The sequence below is a fragment of the Dermochelys coriacea genome, chromosome 6, assembly GCF_009764565.3.
Source record: "Dermochelys coriacea isolate rDerCor1 chromosome 6, rDerCor1.pri.v4, whole genome shotgun sequence".
Taxonomy (NCBI): domain Eukaryota; kingdom Metazoa; phylum Chordata; order Testudines; family Dermochelyidae; genus Dermochelys; species Dermochelys coriacea.
Genome location: NC_050073.1, coordinates 26,941,476 through 26,955,161, shown reverse-complemented (window position 1 = coordinate 26,955,161; position 13,686 = coordinate 26,941,476).

The window sequence follows — 13,686 nt, the reverse complement described above, 5'->3', positions numbered from 1 at the left end:
GCTTTAGTGAGTAACTGGCACTGTTAAGGGTAAGGAAAACAGTTCAGATAATATAAGAGATTTGTTTCTTCACCCAAATTATGACTAGTGCCCAAATTGAAATCTGACAGTAATCATGCCTGTCTTTGTGCCCTTAGCCAGGCACAATATAGCCCTAATTACTTAGAGTAGGTGAGCAAACTTGATTTTTCCCCAAGGATTTTAATGGCTCCTCAATGTCCACATGCAGATGGGATTGCTGTCTCTGTAGCATGTTCCCCACTCTCCTTCTGTGGGGGTTCAGGAGGGTCTGAGCTATGGAGGGGGAAAGATATGATCCTTCTTTGTTCTTTCTTCCAGACACACAGGGTTACAGCACAAGTTAATGGAGCCCAGTGGTGTATTAAAATGCACTGGTTTCCCCCTTTGTGCTGTGCAGTGCCTGTGTAAGCAATGTTCGGAGGACAATGGTTAGATGAGCAGCTGGACATATGGCTTCTGTAAAAGCTATGTTTCGCAGGGGCCAGCTGGAGCAGACTGGAGTTCAGGAGCCTCCTCGCAGATACTCCTTGCCTCATGTAGATTCCAGGGGCCTCTTAGGTTTAAACTGGCTCCTGACTTCTTCTGCCAGGATAGAGGCAAACCATGTCCCTCAACTCAGAGAAGAATGAGCTGGGAACTTCATGAATTTAATGGGTAGGAATCTCTGTGATTGGAAGTTTCCTCTTCCCTATGTGGAAGTGAATGAGGCACCCCAAATTAAAATCTGGCCAGAAAACCAGGATTAACACCCTGTCAACGAAAATGATAACAGGAGTTCAGGGCCTCTTCACACTTCAGCTAAAAGATAGTACTACCCACCCTACTCTGCTTACCCTGTGATAGTCAACAGAACTGCAGCGCAAAGTAGCAAGACGGGCAGAGTACGGAGGGCTATTTTAATTCAAAAAACATATTTGCATACCCTGAATGTGTCATGTCATTCAATGAATAGCAGTGCATCCCTCTTCAGATACATGTCTGCGGCACACCAGGGGTTACAGACACACATTAAAACCAGTTTCTGTTAGATATTGGCCAAACAAAATACTCTGACATGGGTTTTACTAAGCACGTTTTGCCACCTGGCCAATGTTTTGCTGCCAAGTCATTCATTCAGGCCTTTGGTGTGAAAAAGATGTTTAATAGTCAGTGGAGTACTATAGTAGGCAATAGTTTATAAATTTCCATGACTACTTATACTCAATCTAAATGACTGTTTATTGCGTGTCTTTTAGGACCCCCCCCCTCCCATCTCATTGACTTACAGTATCAGTGATTTGTCCCTACTTCTATTTTTAATGGAAAATATTCGCCATGTCTTTTGCCTCGAGCACGTGAGAGGACTCAGTTGAAAAAAGTCAGGGTGGATCCGCACAGAACAGAAGCCATCCTTTGCTAGATACAGTATCTGCACCATTCTCTGCAGTAATCTCAACCTGCAATAGAAGACATATGTTACAGAGCAAAAAACTATAAACCTTCCTTGTATAAAATAAAGCTAATTTCCTACTCTTTTCTGCTGTAGGTTTATTAAAAATGACCCAGTCAGTATTATCAGTAAAACATACCTCATATTAAAAAATGTACCTTAATTATGAAATATTACTTTTATTTTCTTAATGGAATTCTATAGTACTTCAGGGAAATATTACATAGTAAGGTTAAATAAATTCTGTTAACAAAAAACAGGCCCAATTTTAACTTCAGAGTATCTGCTGTTAGCTCTGCAATTCTAGGGTGACTCTATAGCCAAGAAAGGCATGAACTATAAAAGAAGATTGTTTCCTCATTTACCTCCTGAATGTGAAAAGATGTTCATTGCTATGGCCAAAGCTTAGTAAAGTCAATCAGAACAGTCCCATTGACTTCAATGAGATAAGTATCTCTTGGATAAAGACACTTTAGTAATATTAAATAACCAATGCACCAGATTAATTTCTGGTGTACTTATACTGAAGCTAATGGAATTACACCAAGGATTAATTTGGCCCACTAATATTTGGGTCTGCTCCTGTTCCAGTGGCTTTAATCAATAGGACAGTGGATAGGAATATGGGCTTCAGAATCATTTTTTTTATAAAGCAGCCAGTAATATGCAGCACCTCCATGATTTTAAAATACAATATATCAAATGACAATATAAAAACAGAGAAAAACACAAAGAAGGTGGCATCAACAAAAAGGAGGAGACAGTCTTACTGACAGAGCGGTGATGTGGAAAAGGAGACATTTAATAGTCAACAGAGCACTATATTGGGTAATAGTTTATGATGTTCCATGACTACTTATATGTTGCTCAAATTACTCTTGTTGAACAAATTAATTTTGAAAACTCATTCCATTCATTCATTTACTAATGATTTCCCCTGCCCTCATTTTTAATGGAAACCATCAGCCAGATCCTTGTTCTAGGGGCGGATCTAGCCAAGTGAAAACTAAAAGGACACTACAGGTAAGTTACAGCTTTGAAAGACTTTTCGTCATGGAGTTGCAGTATATTTCTGCATTAAATATTCCAGGAAGCTCTACATAGTAGTGAAGAGAACTGAACCATTACTATTTAACAAAAGCCAGTCAAGCTGGGTTTGGTTCATACCCACTGCTGCAGAAGGTGTGTGTAACTTACCTGCACCTGATGGGCTCACTGAAAACATCTCCCAGGGGAGGAAAAGCTTAAATCACAGTCAGTGCTCTAGAAGAGTCTCAGAAGAGGTGTCCTGGGAATGTGTTAAATCAGTGCATCCTTAGCTGTCCATCTTTGGGGCTGTGATAATATGTATTTCTTTCTCTCTGCTCCAGTTTTAAGATATTAAATAGAAGATACAATGACAGATGTTGCAACCGCACGCAGTATGCTTCGGGGCCACTAGTACATTTATAAATGTTTCTGCTGTGACTGTGTTCTACCCCATGGGGTAGGGTTACCAAAGATCCTCCAGGAACTACAGTGTGTGTGTGTGTGTGAGTGCACATGGGGGAGATTAAGACAAGTCTCTGAAACTGTAAACAGCCACAGAGATTTATCATCCCCCTACTGAGGCTTTCCTATACTGGTTCAGATTGTTTTTTCTAGAGACCAACAGACAAAGAAAGGGCTTTGGGTGTAGGAAGGATACAGGGCCTTCTTTCTAATCCAAAAAACAAATGTGATTTTTTTGTCTGAGGGGTCCCAATCCTGTTGCCAGGTTGGAAGGATTTTGGCCTACTAGGGCTTGTAAGATGATTGTGTGACATCTGCAGTGTTTTGTGTGTGTCTAAATCTGTTTATTGTTTTTATGTTTTCTTTCTAATGCCTTTACCTTAAGAATAAATGGGCTTGCTTAGGAAGGCTGTGTGGTAACTGCTGGTAATGCATTGTTCATAGCACTCAAACAGGTGCTGACCATTAGGCAGGCTGGTTTGGAGGGGATATCACAGCATAAGCCAGGGAGCTGTGCAGCCTTAAAAAACGCTAATCATAAGGGAGAGGACCTGGGTCCCTGCCCAGAGTTAAGAGATAGCTGAAGTCTTGAGATCTGACGGGGCCTCCTGGAGTGGACCACGGCGTGGGAGAATACAAGTGCAGTTTCCTTGAAACTGTGACAGATGTAAAAAGAAAGTGCTCCCAAATAATCTATAGACAACTAACAACCCAGTCCTTCAAAGAAAGTAGTATTCCAGAACATCCCTAGACTTACTAAACAAACTGTTTTGTGGTGAATAGAATGTGTGCTAGGGTCAAAAGCTTCCTGACCTTTTAAAATTTCTAATCTTGCCACAAATATACTACTCCTAACAGGTAGCCATTACAGGGATTAATTTTTCCTTAATTATGCTGCACACCAACAATTAGAGACTGTGGTTGAAGAGTTATTTGTATTGTTTTGAAGAAGTCATATAACACAACATTGTCTTCCTCAGGAACTCAACTTTATGGGTGTTTTATCATTCTAATGCTGAAAAATTTGGGGTCTAAAGGTTCTTAATGATTTCTATGATAGTCTTGCCATTGACTCCAGTCAGAATCAACAGGAGTTAGATGCCTAAATACCCTTGAGGCTCTGGATCCCAGTGACGTCAATGGGCTTTGGATGGGTCGTTTGCCAAACTGACCATTCTCCAAACAGAAGAGCAAATGGGGCAACACATTTTCTTTTCATGTCCCCCAAATATGCTTTCAAATACAGTACTTCCGGAAATAATATGTCATGGGGCAGTGTTGCTTAAATGGCCCTGTGAAATCTTACCCAGAAGAATCACCTTCTGCAGTCAGTTCAACCAGGATTGGTTCTAAAAGACAGAAATTCCGATTGGGATTGTCTGCCTGTTAGTAGATGAATTATTTATTGTACAAGATAATAATGGACAGACACTTGCACTGGTGGCAGGTGTAACATCTGGCAGATCTCTTTAGTAATTATTTGCTTTTATAAATACCTGTTACTAAAAGCAGGCACAAAGACATTTATACAGAGCAACCCATTGTTCTTCCTAACAAGTGCACACACTGTATGTAAATTGGATTTTCAGATTTACAAAATTTTTTGTTTTCCTTTATTATAAAACAAAGAGAAGAAGGGCAGATCAAGCCATGTTGCTTTATAGATGCTAGTTTATTAAACTATAATGTCAGAAGCTGTCGAAGGAGAATTAATGCTCACTTTTATGAGTTTCTTATGTCATATAGCTTAAAAACATTTGGTGTAAATATTCATCATATGGCTTAATTGGTTTGATATACTGTAGCAACATGAGTGTAGTCAGATGCTTGTTATGTAGGTCTTCGTGTTGTTTTAAAGTCTTTATTATTATGACAGCAAAGTCTTGTTCATTAAAGTTTCACAATCCATTTTCATTAGGATGAAACTGATTCTGTAAATGAACAGTTGCTCTGGAAAATCAAACCCTTGCAGCTATCACAGGGGAGGTACAAAGTCTGTATTAATTATCAGGAATATGGTGTCGATCGAAGATGTTAATTGCCCTGATGGTTAGTTATTTGGGGAATTGCCATGCATTTCATGCAGGGATAATAAAAATGAATTTTTAAACAAAGAGATCTTAAAATAATATCTAATCTGTAGAGAATACCAACATCAAAGGCTTATCTCAAAGCTTTGAATTTTATCTTTGTGGTCCAAAATGTTAAAGATGAATTGAACAGTATTTCAGTTGGTTCAAGTTTGTGAGAGGAAAACAAAACAAGAGTTAATTAACTGTTATTACAAATCTTTTCAACTTTAATTTGACTTTCAAATATTAGCATTTATCTATGAACTATGCTTCTGGGTTTGACAAATTAGCTTTCACAGAACAAGTTTAATTAGGCTTCATTGTGCTTTTATGTCACTTTGCACAGCTCCAGACAATGAGTGGATTATCATATTAAAAGTCATGTGTTTTAAGCATTAACAAATTCTTTTAAAGGTTGACAAAGTTGGAAAGCTATTGCTAGTCAGGTGTGGGGAAGATGCATCCTGTTTAGGTTTATCCCATGCATTCTTTGCAGAGAACAACTGGCCCTGACGTACACAACCCTGCCTAGGTGCTGTCAGGTACCCACAGGCTATTCCACCCACCTAGCACCTCAAGAAAGTGCGGGATGTGTGTTTACTACCAAAGCCTAGTACTTGCAACAGCCAGGAAAGAGAGCTACAGGTGCGCACAAGCCAGGAAAGAGAGAGAGAAAGAGAGAGAGCTACAGGTGCGCACCACATGAACAGGTGGCATGTGACTGGGAGATCTGGGATAGTTCTCTATCTCAAATAAAATGATCTCACTATGAACTTTGATGTTTCTGTTATATTTAATTTCTTTACTAGTAGCATTAGGGATATTCAATATTTATATCTAAGATATCATAAGAGAGGATAAAATTGACATGAGATTGAGGCTGCATAACAGGCTGATTCGGTAGAGCAATCCCACGTAAGAATGGTGAGTATTACAGGAAATATATACACAGATTCTAAAGTTTTTATAAATGTTGGTATAACTCACAATTCAATATGTAACATCAATATATTCATCATTAAGTACAGGGATGTCAATACAGTACAGGCTGACCATGTACTTGCCTTCAGTAACCTATTTGAGGAGGGCAGCAAAATCAGGGTAGCCAGATTTGCACCTGAATGTTTGGTGTCCTCTGATTACATCTGCCCCAGGTTCTGTCTGCTTCCGGTAGCACACCATATACTCCTCCCCCTCCAGTCAAATCTTGCCACTGATCCCTTTCTATGGGATGTAGGCAGCTGGAACACAGCAGTATCAACAGAAGACATAGGGCTGAAAGGTGGTTTCATTGGAGACGTTCTTGACTATAGGAAGGGGGAATGGAATATGGCTGGGGAGAGAGATGGAAAACACATAGGTTTGGAGGAAAGCGATTTGTGACTGGTGAAAGGGGGATATGGGACTCCATGGAAAGAGTATGATTGGTAAAGCACAGGTAGGGCTAGATAATCTTGTCCAGCTGAACCCTGCTTGGTGCAGAACTGGAGTGAGTGGAAAAAAGGCAGCTTTAAGCAACATTTATGCTCCCTAAAACCTAGAGCATCCAGAGACCAGTTTGGAGCCCAGTGTAAATGAGACCATCCCTCAATGCTGCAGTAATTGATGCCTGTCTGCTTATGTTTTCAAGGGTTATTTGGGCACCAAGGGATTGACATGGTAATGAGATGCTCTGGACAGGTCACCTTTATCCTGGACAAACTCCCGATATCTTTGGGGGAGCAGATCTGCTGGGTTTCTGGTTAGAAGCCAGGATGTGTCCTTCTGGGTGGGAGTGTAACTGGGGGTTGTGGGCCGGCTGTCTAGGATAGGTGCAGAATGAGAGAGGGGTGAGTTTGCAAAGTAGAGAGTTTGATAAGTAGATGAGGAGAGAAGAAAGGTGGAGGGAGATAGTGAAAGATAAAAAATGAGGAAGATAAGAGAATGAAGGGGAAGGAGTGGGGTGGACAGAGTGAACTTTTAAGGAACAAAGAAGCAATTATTAGGTATTGAAAAATGAAGGAAAGCAGAGCTGCTTTGTTTCAGAGTAGCAGCCGTGTTAGTCTGTATTCGCAAAAAGAAAAGGAGTACTTGTGGCACCTTAGAGAATAACAAATTTATTAGAGCATAAGCTTTCGTGAGCTACAGCTCACTTCATCGGATACTGCTGTTCAAAAAGGACCCCTTGGAGCATCATACAGTATAAAACCCCCAAAGAGACATACAATCAGCATCTCAAACACACATTAGTCTGCCACCCTGATCCCTGGCCTCAGGAATACCTTTCAGTGTAGCTACTTTACTTGGTTTCCACTAACTTGTCTAGATTGAGTTTGTTTTATTAAATATGCCTTTCCTAGCATTGTTTTTTGGGTAGCTGACTCTTTAAATCTTGGAGAAACCAGTATCTGAAGCCATATGTGACTACTGTACGAGAGGAGTGTACAGGCTGTATCCCTCACCCACTCTTCAAGTTGGTAAGTATTGTTAGTATGTAATGTTTTCCTATTCACTTATTACTGAAAACGTGGCAAACTCTTGTATATGTCAAGTTATACAGTTGAAGTAAAGAAAAAATAGAGTGTGTGTGTGGGGGGGAGTAAAAGGAAGAAATCAGGGGAATACAGATTTCTTTTCATTCGCTCCACAAATTTTCATTCTCTTCAACAGGTGTTGGATATGCTCAAGTAATGCAGGAGAGGCTCACAGTAAGAAATTTTTAAAAGCACTGTTAATAGAAAAATATAAAACAACTGTGTGTATTAGAGGTGGTTAAAAAATAGAAAAAACAATTTGAAAAAAATTGGAAATATTAAAAGTTGTTTCTGTTTCATAAGGTTCAAGATAGGAAAAACTTTCGCTAACTTTTTTTTTAAATTAATCTTAGTTCTTCCCCTATTTTCCTTTTTTGCTGCTGAGTGCAATAAAGTGAATAATGTCCAGGGATTTCCCCCACCCTCCCATTTTTAACTCTTTCCACTTTGTAACTTTTCAACATTTCTTCAACTTTGGGAAAGTGGCAGACTGACCAAGTTAGTGTTTCCATTTGCTACTCTGTCACTTTTTCAAAGTTGAGGAAGTTTTAAAAAGTTAATAGAAAAATAAAGTGATGTCCCCCATCCCCTACCACAACCTAGTTATTCATTCTATTACATTCAGTGGTGAAAAAAAGGGAAGAAAGGGAAAATTAAAAAATAAAAAAATTCAAAACATTTTCAGTTTCCAAAAAAATCAAAATATGTTATTAAACAATATTTTCCCACAGAAAAATAATTTTTGATGAATTCCTATGTTGTGATGGGAAAGCTTTTTGTGAAAATCTTTTTGACCCATTCATATATTGAAGATCCCAGTATTTGGTCTACTCTCACATGCACTGTCTCTGAGTTCCTTTGTCAATTTTTTACTCTGTGCTTTATTTACTTCAGTGAGAGATTTTCTGAGTAAAAATTGATTAAAAATAAGTAAAAACCTCATCTGTTTATACCAAATAAGGACCTAATCCTGCAGAGATTTACATGAGTTTAATTTTATGCACTGTGAGTAGCTCCACTGAATTCAATTCCTAGCTGATGTAAACTGTTACAGTTCCATTGACCATTATACCAGATGAGGATCTGCCTCATTAGGATTAATCACAGTGCATAAAGTTAGATATATGCACAAGTCTTTGCAGGATTGGAATCTAAATCCAACCCCTCCTATGCCAACCCCCCCCCCACATTTTTATATATTCTTTTTGCTGTTACATTTCACTCCAAAGGTGTGGGAAGTGATGGAAGACAATCCAATACTGGTATATAGCATAAAAGGTAATATATAAAAGCCTGTGATAAATGGTGTAATGTGTCACCTGTGGGTTAGTAGGTAAATTCATATCTGGAGATATCCAATTTGTCTGTACAAATTTTGCTTTTACAGTATATGGAATTGTTTGAAGTGCTGTTTAGTTCTACTTTGAAAAGTGATTGTGAAAATGCCATTGTGAGAGCTCTATATTTGTGTCTCAGGGCAAAGGCAGATAGATGCCTAAAATGGAGATTAGACACCTTTGAAAATCCCAGTTGGTTCTTATCAGTTGTGTCTAACTCCCTGTTGATTTCAATGGGACTCTGTTACTTAGGCATTTAAACACCTTTCTACATCTTTAGGTGCATAATTTCCTTTGAAAATCTGGCCCTTGGTGACTCCAGTTCATTTTTTCTCAGTTTAAAAGTATAAAATTATATTTTTTTAATAAGTGCCAGCCCTTCCAAGAACCTAGGGAACATCAAGCTGGTTCTTTCCATCTTGCATATCACCCCATTAACAAATGGCTTGCAGGCCAAACTCTTGGGTCAGTTTCAGTGCAAATTTGGCTGCATGTTAGGCTGCAACATAAAGCAGGCAGGTAACTATTTCAAGATTTCATAAATGATTCTCTTTTCATTGCCTGGAAGGTAGATCTTGCTTCTTCACTTAGCTATCTACATTCCCTGATACTCCCCTTTTTGATTCAGTGTGGTTAAAAAAAGGGGGAAATAAATGTTAGCGTTTCTACTCATAGAATTATAAATGCACAAAAAATGTGGGAGTGAGGAAGCTCAGACAAAGGAACAAAAATACAAGGCTGCTTCCAACCTGAAACCCTTCCATGCAACAACAAAAGCCAAAAAAGTTGACATTGATGGGAGCAACTGGGTGTTCGGCACTTTTCAAAATTAGGCGGGTTCCCTGATAAGAATATAGAAGTTGAATTTTAGGCTCTTATATTCTGAATATCTTGGCCAAAGTTAATTTGTCAACAAACAGCTGTAAGTTGTTCAACTAGGTGAAAATGTGATTATTAAGGCTGGCCAAATTGCCTATTGGTGGATAACTTTTCTCTGTGTGTGCATATAAATCTCCCCACTGTATTTTCCACCGAATGCATCCGATGAAGTGAGCTGTAGCTCATGAAAGCTTATGCTCAAATAAATTTGTTAGTCTCTAAGGTGCCACAAGTACTCCTTTTCTTTTTTGTGAACTTTTCCATGCAGGTAGGTAAATTAGAGACTCAAGCTAAACCATGTGTCATGAGCCAAGTTCATGAGCTGGGGAGTAAGTATTTTCACACTTCTTTTCTTGGTAACGAAATGACCTTTACCAAAATGATAATTAGAAACCATAACCTGTCTTGTAGGCTCAGCAGTATATAACCTCTGTAGTTACCTTCCAATCCAAAGCATTGCTACAGGACCCCAGAAAACATGATCCTAGGCCAAAATCCTGAACAAGCCCTTTTCTCGTGGGAAGAATTATGAACTATTGCTGGATGAAGAATGTAGGTCTCTTGCCTCTAAAGTAGTGGTGACTGTGAGTGTACTCATTCCATGGGGGAAAGACATTTTCTACATTCTTTTCCAACAGCCCTTCCTGGCAGACTCAAATTGCTGGGTAGATCCATGTCCAGTTATCCTCAGCCAGAAAGAAAACTAGTAGAGCTGGCCAGAGATCAAAAATTCTACTCTGTGAAGACTTCTGAGGTTTCAAAACTAGATTTTGTTCTGATGCGGAGAAACTCAGTGAATTGAAAAAGTACATTTCAGGTCAAATGAATTATTTTTGCACACTGGAACAGCTTCAACAGGAGAGTATGAAAGAGACCTATATCAGAATATGCCATAGCCCAGTGGGTAAGGGTATTTTCTTGCAATGTGGGAGACCCATGTTCCAATCCCTTCTCCACATCTGCCAGAGGCGGGAATGGAACCCTAGTACAATCCCTAAATCATTGCAGCTGGGCAAAGGGAAGGTCCTGCTGCTTTTTGAATGGCCCCTTGGTCCTGAAAAAACTCTATGCTCAAAACTCTTTGGAAAACTCCTGTCAATTATCAAATAATTTCAGTGCCTGAAAAATACATTTAAAAAAAAATTTTTTATTATTGCTGAAAAGGAAATTTTCCATTTCTACACTGAGCACTAGTAAGCTATTGTTATCAGCCATGTGGTTTGCAGGTAGAGTGCGGCCCATTTGCTAAATCAGTTTGTGAAATCTCTAAATCATTGCAGCCCATCTATTCAAACAGAAGTAGCAGAATGTGCTTTCATGGTAATGTAAAATGCATTAGAAATGAATCGCATAATGCTTACCTCTCAAATTACAGAAAAGACAATGATGACCATATGTGCAAATGCAAATTGTGTACAAAAATATCACAAATGAATCCCTGAGCTATAACACTTGTTGTTCATTTCTATAAATATTAACATATCAGGATTTATTTTGACATACCACTAAGATAAGTGCTAGAACTGACAATAATAATGTATAATTTATGTCCTTCATATTACCTTAACATCACTGCACTTACATTATTACATAAATTAATTTAATGTTTCTGACATTCAGCAGATTACTTAAGCATTTGTTCTTTTGTCTTCTGATGGTTTCTGTTTCTGTTTTCTGAATTACAGAATATTATTATACTCTAATGTTTATTTTATGTTTTGTACAATTCGTAAATTCACTTTAAAATTCTGAAAGTCTTTAGTTAACATTTGGATAAAAATCCTTCTATCACCATTTTGTATGTGTTGGGTTTGCGGCGGGGGTGGGAGGGAAGGAGAGGAGGGTTAAAGCTTTTGTGTATTAAACAACCTTAAGATGGTGCTTCAAACTGACAAAAGCTAAGAAGTACAAAACAATGGATAAGGCCAAGGTTGATAACAACCTATCATTGTTAGGATATTTTTGGGAGGAGAATGTGGTGAGGGTGGGGGATGGGAAAGGAACACACATACAAAGATTCTCGTGTCAGCCTTAACTTTGAATCTCTTGGATTTTGTCAGTTTGGGACACACTTGGCATTATTTTGATCACATGGTAAGCTGGACACAATGAAACATGCCAAGTGTGAAGTTATTACAGAAGTGCTGGCAATGCTTGTATTTGCTTTATACCTAACACATTTCAAGAGATCACCTAGTGGGCATGTAAGGTTCCATCTTGTATTGAGCTGTGACACTCTGGGTATGTCTACACAGCAAAGAAAAACCTCTGGCCCGTGACAGCCGACTTGGGCTCGTGGGGCTTGGGCTATGGGGCTGATTCATTGCTGTGTAGTGTTCTGGGCTTAGGATGCTCATCCGCACATCCTGTTCTGATCCTCCATTTTATAGGGATGGGAAAGTATTTTCCCACAAGCCACATAGTGATTCACCTTGCACAAAAGAGTTGATGCTACAGTTAAAATAATCTTTTTCTATGCTTGGGAGATGTTAGTGACCACATAGAAGAGGCACTTTATCTGTTTGTGATGATGCATATTAATGCTCTAGCAAGTCATAAAATAAAATAAATAAGTAAGGATTTGATGTCCAAAAGAGAATTTCAACAGCTGAAATCTACTAATGATCACTTTCATTTTCTCTTCTCTCACTTCCTGAAAAAAATAGATTTGAAGCTTAGGGCCCTTCATAATTTTTGGAGCCAAATAGTCTGATCCTGTTTACTCTGGTGTAAATCCATGAACATATTTTCCAAAATGAGAGAAGTTACTTCCCTAAACATCCATTTATATATGGAATTCAGCCTCTGTGGCATGGTGTGGTTTTGTGGACTTGTAGGTATTTAACAGGAACTAAACTGAAAAGAGATGTGGAGATGGACAGAGTTTAGGTGTTCTTTGGGAGAGATGAGACACTGAATCTTGTTTTATCCATTAGATTGTTGATGTGATAGTTAAACAAGTGTTTCTTTAAGAATACTACAAGTTCAGTGAATAAATTGACTTTAAATTAAGATCTGGAATTGCATGGATGAGATACATGGAGACCATATATCAATGAACCAAAATTGGTGCATCTGAAATTATACCTAATGGGTGAGCATAATAATGAGGGTATGGGCAATTCCACCCATCACTCCCTTTTGGGATCCTTAAACAAAAGAGACTTTGGGGGATGCGGGTGGGGGAAGGTGGCTACTGAAATGCTGGCTGATCACAGATGAGAAGGGGAAGGAGTAAGCTTCACTGTCATGGCTGCCAATCCCACCATCTGCTATACCCTGGACCTTCATCCAAATCCTGAAAGATGACCTGATCAGACAAGGCCAATGGGAGAAGGAGACAGATGATGTCATCACCTCCACCGGTTTTAGCTAAATCCCAACACAAGTTGGGATTTCAGATTTTGTCATCCTCCTACTTCATCCCCCAGTGTGTCCTTTTCCTTTCTCATATTATTTCTTCTCTTTCCTATCTCTCTCCCTTTTCCCTCTGTCTACTAAGTGTCTGTATTAGACAACCAGGACTGTGTATTTTGCGACACTGCTTGTCAGCCTGTGACCAGAAAAAGGGAGCTAAAACCAGTGCCCTAAACAGCCTGAGGCTTGTACAAGTTTGCCAGGTCTTGGAGTACCCAATAAGACCCTGTGTTTTTCCAGTGAGGCTGCAAGTGAGAATCAGCATCAAACAGCATTTTCTTTCATTACTTTGTTCCTTTTTTCCTCCTTTTGTGTACATTTGTCTTGTTTTGTTTTCTAGGAAATGGGATCAAACTTTAAAAAAAAACAGCTCCAACCCATCTCAACTAACTTCTTCCCTTCTTCCCAAAAGGACAGTTATTACCATCTTTCATACCATCTAAAGTATCAAATATGGGGGGTTTCCTTCCAAAATATCTCCCGCTAAAAGGAAAAGAAACAAGGGATATGGTAAATATGAAAGTCTT